This window comes from Neofelis nebulosa, chromosome 7 (assembly GCF_028018385.1).
Source record: "Neofelis nebulosa isolate mNeoNeb1 chromosome 7, mNeoNeb1.pri, whole genome shotgun sequence".
NCBI lineage: Eukaryota > Metazoa > Chordata > Mammalia > Carnivora > Felidae > Neofelis > Neofelis nebulosa.
The window spans coordinates 122,780,140-122,792,837 of NC_080788.1; the positions used below are offsets into that span (position 1 = coordinate 122,780,140).

General features: G+C 53.2%; 1 long non-coding RNA gene across 1 annotated transcript; it reads right to left on the minus strand.

The window, feature by feature from the left end:
- Positions 1 to 916: 916 nt before the first annotated feature.
- Positions 917 to 6,265, minus strand: LOC131517546 (uncharacterized). The gene is made up of 2 exons (XR_009264640.1): positions 5,758 to 6,265; positions 917 to 1,130 (listed from the first exon to the last, which is right to left on the minus strand). It is a non-coding gene; the product is annotated as an uncharacterized LOC131517546 (long non-coding RNA).
- Positions 6,266 to 12,698: the final 6,433 nt, after the last annotated feature.

Consider the following 12,698-nt stretch of genomic DNA (forward strand, 5'->3'; position numbering starts at 1 on the left):
CAGGTTCACAGTCCACCCTCTGCTACCCTTTCTGTGCCCTGGAGCCTGACCTCTACAGGACGTTGTCACGGAGCTCTTTTGCTGTCTGGCTTCTGGATGGATTCAGCCAATGGGAAGCTGCAGCAGGAGGTAAGACGCAGGAGACGGACATGGGGGTCTTTATCCCCCACTCACTTGGAACCATGGGTTGGCCTTGGCTCCCCCTTTCACCAAAGGCCACGGCTCCTGTCCTGTCATCCTATCCTACAGCTCAGCCGGGCCACGCTCCCTCAGGCCCAGCCCCTACCCTGCTGTTAGCCCAGGGAGGCCTCGCCATCTCTTATTAATTCTCCTTACCATGTATACAACTTAGAAGTGATGCTCTCAAGCAACTTGCCTGGATCAGCCTGGTCCCTTCCAGGACACAGACAAATGCAGGCCCCTGCTACCTGCCGCGCCCTCTTGTAGGCAACAAGATACACAAAACCCCGGGCCTCGTGGAGTTCACACGGAAGACAACAGCCAGCAGACAAACAGAACAGATCCTAGGTCAGGAAGTGGCGAGTGTCGTGAATGGGGCAGCACACAGATGAAAGAGTGAGTGAACGTCATCACTTAGGTGTCACCACTAGACTTTAGAAATGGTCTGGTCTAGGGGCGCCTGGGTGGCTCAGTCGGTTGAGCGTCCGACTTCGGCTCAGGTCATGATCTCATAGCCCACGTCAGGCTCTGTGCCAACACTTCAGAGCCTGGAGCCTGCTTCAGATTCTGTGTCTCCCTCTCTCTCTGCCCCTTCCCCGCTCATGCTCTGTCTCTCTCTGTCTCTCAAAACTGAATAAACATTAACTAAAATTTTATAAAAAAAAAAAAAAAAGAAATGGTCTGGTCTAAGCCCCCTACTCGACAAATGAAGGAAAGGAGGCCCAGAGAGGGATGCTCAAGGTCTCACGGTGGTGAATTATTGGTAAAAGTTGGGTGGATTCCAGCTGTCCTTGACTCTTCCATAGCCATGGCCAGAGGGGTCTAGCTCAGCCCATGGAAGTGGTAACAGGTGGATGCGAAGGCCTTTGAAGTTCCTTCTGGTTCTTTCCTTTCTTTAAGGACAGTCTTCCAGAAGCAACAGCGGGAGCAGCAGTGGGTTTGCTGGAAGGCTGAGGCAGCAGGGCAGAAAAGAAGGTGTCACCTGGCAGGAACAATGGGAATGTCTCTGTTCCCCCTCGGGGGCACCTCGATGCCTCCCTGCACAGAGGGACTGTGGGCCCTGGAGCCCCCAGGATGCAGGGGTGGACAGGCCTGTGGAGCAGGGTACTAGGGCTGCAGCATGGGGGACCTGGCGGAGGGCTTGTGCTGTGTTTGGGAGGGTATTGTCTTTTTGTTGCTGACCAAGCCTCAGCCCACGTGCAGGGCTTGGCTGGGAATCTGCAACTGCCCTGGTTGACTGGGTCATCCGTTTCCCACCCGGCTTACCATCTTGGCATGCCCCCAGTGCCCTACTGGGTGCAGGGAAACCACAGTAATCATGTATTGAATCCGCAATATGCCAACCGCGGTTCATGCATTATCTCAATACGTGGTCATCTTTGCAACTATCCTATGAGACCAGTTATCCTCCCCCATTTTGCAGATGGGGAAACCAGTTCATCAGAGTTCTTTCTGTGACTTGCCTAGTACAGCAGGAGGATTCAGCTCAGACTTGTCTAACAGGAAAGCCTGGGTTCTTGCCCCATACCCTCACAGACTCCTGCCAGGGGGCTTCCGGGAATCTTCCAGCCCACCAGCCCAGTCTCCCAACTGGCCCAGGGCAGGGGCTGTGGGTTGTACCCCTGTCCCCTTTCCACCACCTCCTCGGCATTGGCCTGGAGAGTCTTGGGCCAGTGCCCAGCGCGGCTTCTCTGCCATGTGGCCGTGCACCAGGCTCTTGGCCCCCAGGCCAGGCTGGGGTTGCCATGGCAATGCCCTACCCTTGGACTGCCTCATGAGCCCAAAAGCCACTGGAATGTCTCAGAAATCCCACCCTTCAGGCCAGCATCCAAACTGCCTCTCCCAGACGGCCACTCTCATTATGAGCAACAGGAAAATCTTTTCAGGTCGTGTCCTGATTTTCAGTTTGGAAAACAGATGGCCACCATTGTGAGGTTCCCATCCGCCCTTTATTTTCCTTTTCCCTTCCATTCTGTCCTTTCTTTCTCTCAGCACCCAGTAGTGCGTGGTGGTTGCAAGCGAGGACAGAGCCTGAGCTCAGATTTCAGTTCCTCCACTTCCCAGCCATTTGACCTTGGACTCATCTTTGGGGCTTGATTTCGTTGTCTTTCATAAGGATGATTAATCTTACCCGTGTCCTTGACTTTTGTGCAGATCATCCTGCTTGCCTTCCTTGTCACTCTCGTACAGACCACTTCACCTATTTTGTTTTGTTTTGTTTTGTTTTGTTTTGTTGGTTGTAGACTCTTTTCCCTCTACTAGAATGCAAGCTCCATGAAGACAAGGATTTTTTTTTTTTTAATCTGTTTCCACGGCTGTGTCCCCTGTGTCTAGAGCAGTGCCTGCACACAGAGGGTTTTCAAAAATTATTTGTGGAATAAGTGGATGGATGGAGCTAAACAGGCCAATGGCACAGGAGTTTTCAGACGCTGATTCTGAGGCACCCGGGACTGTACCAGGTGGCTGAAGCACCTGGCATGGGGCCTGGCCTGTGGTTAGTGCTTGAGGTTGGCCGATGCTATTGTCTTGTTCCTTTCACTTTCCTCCACCCACACCCATACCTTGGGCCTCCCAGTGACACCCTCGGGAAGCCCTGTTGGGAGCCCGCAGAGGGAAGCCTTGGCTGAGGCAGCATCCTGAGCCAGAGTTGGCCAGTCCAGCTACGGACACATCCCACAGGGACAGCCCCTGGCTGCCAGGCCTTTCTCTTCCCTCCTCTCACCCACGCACGCATGAGGGAGGTTGAGTCAGGACGGCATGCTGGGGAACAGTAGCCTCAGGCCACCCACGCTCTTGCTGCCCAGGCAGCCTGCTCTGCCCAGGACTGCTACAGGAAGGACCCCAGGCTATGCAAGCAGCACAGGGTAGGGGACCTGGGAGCAAAGAGCTGCCCTTCCTGCCTGGGGTCCCCGTGCAGACACCTGGCAGGCTGCAGGCTCCCCGGAGCCACTTTCCCTTTCCATTTTCTCCACCAAAGCAGAAACAGCAAGGACAGGGACTGCTCCACCAGCTCATGGAGATGGGGGGAGTGGGGCTGGGGTGTCAGAAAAACCAACCCTGGGCATGGGGAGAAAGGGAGCTCAGCACCTTCCTGTGCCCCACATCCCTGTGAGTAAATCTCCACTAATGATACTCCCTTACATTCCTCCAGCAAGGATACTTTCCAAAGCATCGTCATGATTATTATCTCACTGGATCCTCATTCTGGGATGGGGGGGGGGGGGATGGAAAAGATGGGAGTTAACAAACAAAAGAAGAAAGAAGTCCACCAGCTTAGAGGCGACCAAAGCCAGGACGCGAGCACTTTGTAGTGTTTCTGTCTTGCCAGACTTCCTCACTGTCCCCAGAGGTCCCGCTTTCAGCAGGAGAGTCCTGCTCAATCCCTGTCCACTAGGGGGAAACTGAGGCATGGGCCTGGCAGGACCTGGCGTGGAAACATGGCTGGCACCTTCAAGACACTCCTAAGGAACGGGATTGGATTCGCTGGCAGAGCCCGGTGTGTCAGGAGCTGGCATGGAGAGGAAATGACTTCCAGGAGGGGAGACAGAGCCTTCAACAACCTGGAAGAAAGGCTGGTATGCACTCTCATTTTCTAGATAGTAAAGAGTTGGCCTAAAGACACAGAGCTAGCAACTGAGAGAGCGGGAATTCTCAGCCAGGCCTGGATTACTCCAAAGCCTTCTCGTTGGTTTCGGGGCTGGTGGCTACCCCAACTGTGGCACCTATCCACAGGCCCTGCACACAAGCACTCCCCCTGCAGGCTCTGTCCCTCCCTGCCCGAGTCTCCCCAAGGAGATGTGTGCTTTTGAAATCGTGTGTTCCGTTTCAGGCCTGCCCCTCATCTGTACTCCACGTAATAAATGTTCCTGAACACCACTACGTCCCAGACGCTATTCTAGGTACTAGGGACACAGCAGGGTCACGCAAGACAGAAAAAAATCTTTGCCGTGATGAAACTTTTGTGGAGGGAGGGGCGGGGACAGACAGAAAGGAAGTAAACAAATAAAAAAGATAAGCCCAGATAGCCGTAAATGCTGTAAGGGAACGAACACCGAGTAATTACACGGAGAATATAACTGGCAGGAGGATGTCAGAGACAATCTCACCTAGGAGGTGAGAGTTTATCTCATTTCTGCTAAGATTAGGGCCAGTCATGCAGAAATGGGAGTGAGGACAGAGGAGGTGGGAACAAGCCCAAGGTAGGGCTCAGTGCCAGGGACAGTCCCGGGTCCCATGTTGTCCTAATGTCATTTGTAACAGTCCCTCCTTCCATGGTCAAGAGCGGCCCATTTGAAAGACATTACCAACGACGAGGGGTTGAATTTATTTTAAGTGTGGTGGGTAGCCACTGGAGGAAATCATGTGATTGATGTCTTGAAAAGGGCTTGCAGGCTGTTTCCTGAAGAATAAATTACAGAGGCAACAGGGCAGAAGAGCGAGGCCAGGGGGTGGCTGCGACCACCCAGGCCCGCCGTCATGTCCCCTTTCACTAGATTCCAGTGTGGACGTTAGGGTGCAAACAAGAGTGTTGACCAAGGTCCCCAAAGATTTCCCAGACTCAGGCCCTGAGCGAGACTTGGGCACTCCTGAGAAGACCCTCGGAGCTCAGGGCCCTCTCCTCACGGTTCTATTGTCTTGATTGTGGAGCCCAGAGAGTGGGAAGGGCCAGCCCCCTGCCTGTGCCCCACCTGCATCCAGGCCCGACCTGGCCAGCCCAGCACCAGCCAGCCCACCCCGCCTCCCTGCAGGAAGCCGGCTGGCAGCGCCTGCTGTGTGACCTTGGGCTGCAAAGTCCGGCTTTGCAAAGTCAAAGTGAGTCACTTCCTCCCTGGGGCCTCCCCCAGAGCGGGCAGCCCGTGGCCGCTCCCTGCCCCCTCGCCGCCGGCCCGGGACTGGCGCTGGCACGCACGCGCTGCTCCGTATGCTAAGTGCTCTCGCTGCGCCCGCCGCCCGGACGCTCATTTGTCACCCGCTGCTGACTCAGCACTTCTGGGGAAGGCTTTTCCCTTCGCCTTAGAGGAGGAGGCCGGGGAAACGAGGCGGCCTGGCTCTTCCCTCCCTCCGACTGTGTGTGTGTGTGTGTGGGTGTCTGTGTATAAGTCTGAGTGTCACTGGGTCTGTGTGTGTCTTTTGTGTGCAGCTGAGTCTCTTGTGTGTGTCTTTTATGTGTGTTTTTATGTGTGTGCCTGTCCAGGGGGGGTCTTTGGGTGTCTGTCAGCCTCTTTCCTGTGCGTGTGCATGTGTGTATGTGTCTGGATGTTGTGTGTGTGTGTGTGTGTGTGTGTGTGTGTGATATGTGTGTCGGGATGAGTGTGTGTGTGCTTCCCCATCACCACAGGCCTTTCCCTCCTCTCTCCCTCAGTCCTGCATGCACCCCTCAGACCTCACCTTACTCTCAGAGTGACCCCCACTTTTCCTCCCTAGTCTCCCCCAGCTCCCGTCTGCACCCCCTCTGTCTCCTGCCTTCTAAACACAGGACCTCAGTGATTAAAAGCACAAGCTCGGGAATCAGACAGATCTAGGTTTCAATCTCAGTTCTGCCCTTGCCAGCTGAGTGACCTTGACTGAGTTACTCACCTTTCTCAGCCTCAGTTTCTTCACTTATAAAATAGAAGTGCTCCTATCTCCCTACGGGGGAGAGAGAGAATCTCGTGATAGAGCGTGCTGCAAAGGGGACCTGTTATTTCTTCTTAAAGCGATGGGCCCAGTGTCAGGCACACAGCCAGAGTCTAATGAGCAGCACTTAAGAACAAAAGCACTGAGCGCCGTCTCCTTGGCTGCTGGGGAAGGGAGGGGTGTGGGAGCCAGTGACCTGGATTGGGAGCTGGGCAGGAGCTGTCTGCACGACAGCTACTGCAAGGCAAGACAAGTGGTGACCTGATTTAGTGCTGCCTTGGGCAGCCAGGCAGGCAAGGGAGGAAGTCACGGGAGAGGGGCTCGGAACTGCTAGTCCTGGCCTTCCCCAGACCAAGTACTGCCTGACGCCCCCAGCTCCAGAGAGGGCCCGAGGAGAGCAGGACAACTCCTCCAGCCCCAACCCCAGAGCAGCCTCCTGCTTCGTCCCTGGGAGCCCCCTCACATCCATTTGCTTGGATCTTCTTTTTTTTTTTTTTTTTTTTAATGTTTTATTATTTATTTTTGAGACAGAGAGAGACAGAGCATGAACGGGGGAGGGTCAGAGAGAGAGGGAGACACAGAATCTGAAACAGGCTCCAGGCTCTGAGCTGTCAGCACAGAGCCTGACGCGGGGCTCGAACTCACGGACCGTGAGATCGTGACCTGAGCCGAAGTCAGACGCTCAACCGACTGAGCCACCCAGGCGCCTCTTGCTTGGATCCTCTTAACAGACGTGTGAGGGGGGTTCTTAGCATCCCCATTTTGCAGCTGGGCAAACTGAAGCTTTGGGAGGTTGACCTCCAAGGTCGTGGCACTAACACGTGGCAGAGAGAAAGAACCCCGGCGATCCAGCTCCTAGCCCAGGACTCCCTGGATGTCTGCACCACCCGGCCGCTTCCTGCACACACGTCTGCACCAGCGCACACCCTGGTGGGCCCTCCCTCTCTGCCCGCAGGCAGGGCTCCCACACAGATTGGCACCACGCCCTCCCAAGCGCCAGCTCCTGGAGCAAATTCTTCCCAGAGCCTGCCAAGCCCTGTTCCCCTTCGTTGAAAGTAGGGCTTTTTTCAGAAGGTTTAGTATTTATCGTCTCGAGGCCCGCAGTGTGGACTGTCACTCCATCCGTTTGCTATGTCTAGCAGGAGATGTAAACCGGCTTGAGAAAGGGACACAGGGGACCTTCCCCGACTGGCAGGGGAGATGGATCAGCCAGCCCCGCACGCACTCCGAAGGTGCTGCCTCCGCTTGGTTCTGGCTTCTGAAAGTGGGAGGTGGAGCCAACTAGAAAGCAAACCGGGGATCCAGGCAGGTGGGAGTAGTGAGAGTGGGAGCTCGGAGGGCAGGAGGCCCCCCCTCCCCCACCCCGTTCATGCTTCTGTTGCTAACTGGCTGTGTGGCCTTGGGCAAGTCACTACCCCTCTCTGGGCCTGAGAGTCCACATCTATAAAACGGACATTGCTCTCAGGTTCCTTCCAGCTCACACACAGTCCTAGGTGCTACTAGACCTGGATCAAGGCCAGGTCTGTGCTATCGGGAGCTACCAAAGACCTAGATGGCAGTGGAGACTCCAGTTCCATGCCGTGTCACAGCCCTGTCTCCAGCTCGCCCTGGGAAAACCAGCAGAGGAGGGGCAGGTGGGCAGAAAGAGCCAGCGTGAGGGGTCTGAGTGCTGAAGTTAGGACTTAGAAGAAGGCCAAAGTATAAGGGGGCACTAGACAGCTTCTTTCACTCCTGCTCCGGGGGATCTGGAGACAGAACATTGGGTTCTCTGCTCAACCCTGGCCTGGATCTATAGGTGAAGCCAGGAGTCATTTCCACTTTGGGGGCCTGTGACTCGTGGAGAAAAAAGGGATGATAAGCATCTCTGGCCTTCCTGATTCACAGGGTTATCCGAGCATGAGGTGGGGCCCCTTGCAAAGCAGACATGCCCATTTCTGTCCAGACACAGTCCAGGCGGGCAGTGGGCGGCTGCAGTCTGTCCTTACATGGGGCTGAAGGGGCCCAGCCACTCAGTGACTCACTCACCCAGCCAGCTGAAACCCAGGCCCCACCCTTCCCTTCCCCTGCTACCCACAAAAGCCCCTTAACATAGCACTCTTGTCACACTGAGACCAAGGTAGAGAAAGGCATTTCCAGAAGTTGGTGGATAGCAACCAGGAAATAAACAGAAGGCCATGTGATCCCTTCATTATCCAGCTCTGGAGCCACCTACCTATGGGCTTCCTGGTGTGTGATTGTATTCACCCCTTATAGTTTAAGTTGCTTGAGTTAAGTATTTTATTCTTGGCAGTAATCTTGCAGCTGAAAGCAGCCTACCACATATGAACCCAACCCGGTGGCCCTCCTGGGACGTTATCCTTATCTCAGATAGTCGGCCAGGAACAGGGGCCGGGGGCATCAGAGGAAGTCTGATTGGACCAGATCTGCTAACCCGATGATGGTGGTGACTTTCGGGACTATAGATCTGCTACAGGGTGTTCTCGTAAGGAGAACATGGAGGGAAGGAACTCATCAGGAAAGCTGGGGCCAAATTCCAGCTGTCAGGAGTTGAAGACCCAGCAGACTGAAGAACCGACTCCTCCTTCGATCGTGGGTTGGGACCTATTAGTGGATCATGAAATCAATTTGGTGGATTGTACCCCAAATTTTTTTTAGAAAGAGATACAATGAAAAAACATAAGCACGGGTCACATATATAAAAAGGGACATCTAGTTGTATAAAACTCTTGTTTCAGGATACATATAAAGGGGCGCCTGGGTGGCTCAATCAGTTAAGCATCCAACTTTGGCTCGGGTCTGATCTCACCGTTCACGAGTTCGAGCCCCGCGTCGGGCTCTGTGCTGACGGCTCAGAGCCTGGAGGCCGCTTCGGATTGTGTCTCCCTGTCTCTCTGACCCTCCCCTACCCGCACCCTGTGTCTCTCTCGAAAGTAAATAAAAAACATTAAAAAAATTTTTTAGGGCCGCCTGGGTGGCTCAGTCGGTTAAGCATCCGACTTCAGCTCAGGTCACAGTCTCGCGGTCCATGAGTTCAAGCCCTGCATCGGGCTCTGGGCTGATGGCTCAGAGCCTGGAGCCTGCTTCCGATTCTGTGTCTCCCTCTCTCTCTGCCCCTCCTCCATTCACGCTCTGTCTCTCTCTGTCTCAAAAATAAATAAACGTTTAAAAAAATTTTTTTTTAATTTTTTTAAAGGATATGTATGTAAACACTCATCAGAGTAATGAATTGAGATGAGAAATGCACTTCTTACTTGTGGGTCAGGGTTTTTGTTGTTGTTTCCTAAGATTTTATTTTTAAGTAATCTCCACACCCAATGTGAGGCTTGAACTCACAGCCTGGAGATCAAGAGCGACATGCTCCACCAGCTGAGCCAGCCAGGTGCCCTGGGGGTCATGGTTTGAAGGTTTGAAAACCACTGCTCTAAAAAACAAAGGAGGGAAGACCAAAATGTGCCCTTTGTGTGGGTGAGAAGCAGGGGTCTCTCGTCCTAACATTCGATTCCGGTACCCCCAGGATGGTCTAGGGGGAATAATTGCCCTCCACTTTCCAGAGCACAGAATGAGGCATCCCTTTTGCACCTAAATGTGCTACCTTCTTTAGTGGGAAGGCAGAGATGGTGACTTTTACCCCGATTCTCCATCCCTGGAATGTTTTTCTGTTTCCCAAGAACCTCCACAGGGCAAGTTGGTCGAGATTTTTGGATGTAGGGTCACTTGCTGAGCCTTCCAAGTGGCAAGTGCCACCTTGTCCCCAATCCCTGTCTTAAGAACCTGCAGAGAGGCGGAGGGCAGCTTGGGAAGTCAGGAAAGGCAGTTTTGGCCCCTGGGTGTCTTTCCTCAGATGCCTTCCCCTCCCAGTTCCACTATTTGGTAGAATCTTGAATGTAGTGGGGAAGGACAGAGAAAAAACTAGAAAGCTCGATTTCTGCCACCGGGAAGGAAGCCCCACGGTAGCCAGAGCTGGTGGTTAGCCCCCGTTTGTCATTTGCAAATCTTGTCTACCCACCTCCAGCGAAAACTCCCAGCCTCACCCCAGGGGGCAATGACTAATTATGAAACACATTTTCTGTCTTTTCAGTCTGCTCAGCTCCCCGCCCACGGTGCCCCCTCCCTTCCTAACCCTGTGCCAGCCTAGACTGACTCCCTTGCTAGACTGGGTTGAATGAACTCTTGGCCCGGCCCCTCCCCAGACTGGGCCTTCTGGGGCTCTCTCCTCCCCAGTCAGCTTCACTTTCACTTTCCAGCTGCTCTCACTTCTCTGTCAGCTCCTCACCCTGGAGCTCAGAGCCCTGCCCCCCCCCCCCCCCCCCCCCGGTCCTCAAGGTGAGGGCCATTGCTGAAGTCCTGGGTGGCACCCGATTAGTCAGGTCTTGACTCAACCGTAGTCAACAAATATTTATGCAACATATTCTGTTTCAGGCTTCAAGTGTACAGGGCAAGCAATGTGAGCGAGGTTCCTGCATACAGAGTTCCAGAAGCCTGGGTGATGCAGAGGTGCGATCAAGCAATTAAAAACAGTGGACAAGCTAAAGCATGGTGCTAGAGAGGCACATGGAGAGGGGCAGCTGAGGCCACCCTGGGCAGCCAGGGAGGGCTCCCTGGAGGGAGAGAAGCCTGTACCGAAGCCTGAAGGGTGACCCGGAGTTGGCTGCCCAGCAAAGGAAGGGAAGAGCCTTCTCAGGCCTGTGAGTGGTGCCATCTTTGGGGAGGCTGGCTGGAGCCCACAGATGCGGGGGGAGGGAGGGTAAGAGTGCAAGGAGCTGGGGTTGCAAAAGTAGAAGGAGCCAGATCTAAAAGGACTGTAGGGGTGACTCAGTCAGTTAAGCATCTGACTTCAGCTCAGGTCATGATCTCACAGTTGGTGGGTTCGAGCCCCACATCGGGCTCTGTGCTGACAGCTCAGAGCCTGGAGCCTGTTTCGGATTCAGTATTTCCCCGTCTCTCTGCCCCTCCCCTGCTCTCTCTCTCTCTCTCTCTCTTTCTCTCTCTCAAAAATAAATAAACTAAAATATAAATAAATAAAAGGACCATAAAAGCCTGCTAAGCCATTTGGACTCTGTCCTGAGGTGAGGGTGCCGCAGAATGGTCTTAAGCCAGAGCAACGTAAGGCACAGAATGGAGTTGGAAGGCAAGACTGGACACAGAGAGGTCAGTCCGTCGTGTCTCTGCATGAATGGTGGTTCTCTGTTCCCTGAAGGAGGAAGAGGTTGGAGGTGCAGGAGGTGAGGGCAGGGATGAGAAGGTCGTTCTGGGACAGGTCGAATTCCAGGTGTCTGTGGTACACTAGGCCGCTGTGCCCGGTGCTCTAGGCCCCCGAGCAGGGCCCTGAGGCAGAATTCTAGACCAGCGGCCCACCCTCAGAGCTAATGGGAGGTGAGGTGAGGTGGACAGCGAGAAGATGAGAAGGCCTGGAGTAGAGAAGCCACCGGCAGAGAAGGACACCAGCCAAGGACCAGAGAAGAAGCAGCAGGAGAGGGAACCCGCTGCTTCAAGGAGCAGGATGTGGTCAACGGTCCGGCACGCTGCTCACAGGCCACGTGTGGCACGGCCGGAAGAGCTTCCCAGAGACAGAGCAAAAGGAGGACCCTTGAGAGCCGTGGCCCCAGCAGTTTGGGTGGCGGTGGCCGAGGGAGAGTGACAGAGAGTAGTCTGGTTGTGAGGCTGGGGAGTAAAAGGCAAGGAGAGGAGCAGCCCGAGGCCAGGCCAGCTCACAAGGGCCTCTGGGCCCCAAAGAGCCTCTTCCCCTTTCAGCCAAGCATTATTTAAATGTCTTTACATTTCTTACGAGATTATTTCTTATGGCCAACGGACGCGTGAAAAGATGCTCAACATCACGGATCATCAGGGACATGCAGATCAAAACTACAATGAGATACCACCTTACACCTGTCAGAATGGCTAAAATCAACAACACAAGAAACAACAGGCGTTGGCAAGGATGCGGAGAAGGGGGAACCCTCGTGCACTGTGGCTGGGAATGCAAACTGGTGCAGCCACTCTGGACAACAGTGTGGAAGTTCCTCAAAAAGGTAGAAGCAGAACTACCCTATGACCCATCAGTCACGCTACTGGGTATTTGCCCAAAGAATACAGGAACAGTAACTCAAAGGGATACATGCGCCCCGGCGTTTATAGCAGCATATTTGCAATAGCCAAACTATGGAAGCAGCCCAAGTGTCCATCGGCTGATGAATGGATAAAGAAGCTGTGGTATAGAAATAGAAATAGAAATAGAAATAGAAATAGAAATAGAAATAGAAATAGAAATAGAAATAGAAATAGAAATAGATATAGAAATGTAGTGGAATATTACTCAGCCATAAAAATGAATGGAATCTTGCTTTGTGCAATGACGTAAATGGAGCTAGAGAGTATAATGCTAAGCAAAATAAGTCCGAGAAAGACAAATACCATATGATTTCACTCTTATGTGGAATATAAGAAACTAATGAGCAAAGGAAAAAAAAAGATAGAGACAAACTAAGAAACAGACTCTTAACCCTAGAGAACAAACTGATGGTTACCAGGGGGAGGTGGAAGGGGAATGGGGAGTAAACTTATGATGAAAAATAAAACAAATAAAATAAAATAAAATAAAATAATAAAATAAAATAATTTTTTTTTAATTTAAGGAAAAGAGAAGATTCTTTTCTTATTTTGTGTCCAAACCAGCGGCCTTGTAAATTCTGCTCCTGGAAGCAACATACAATGTGACCAGTGAGTGCCCCCACTCCCATTCAAGAGCCAGTCCAGGAGATGTGTCCTGCCTCCCCTCTCTCCCTCAATCTCCTCTCCCCAGATTAAATGTTCCCACCTCTTTCCATTCTTCTTCCTCCCTTCACGGACCCACTTCTGCCTCAGCGGCTCTCCTCTGACCACCATCCAGGGCGTTGGCCGTTAGA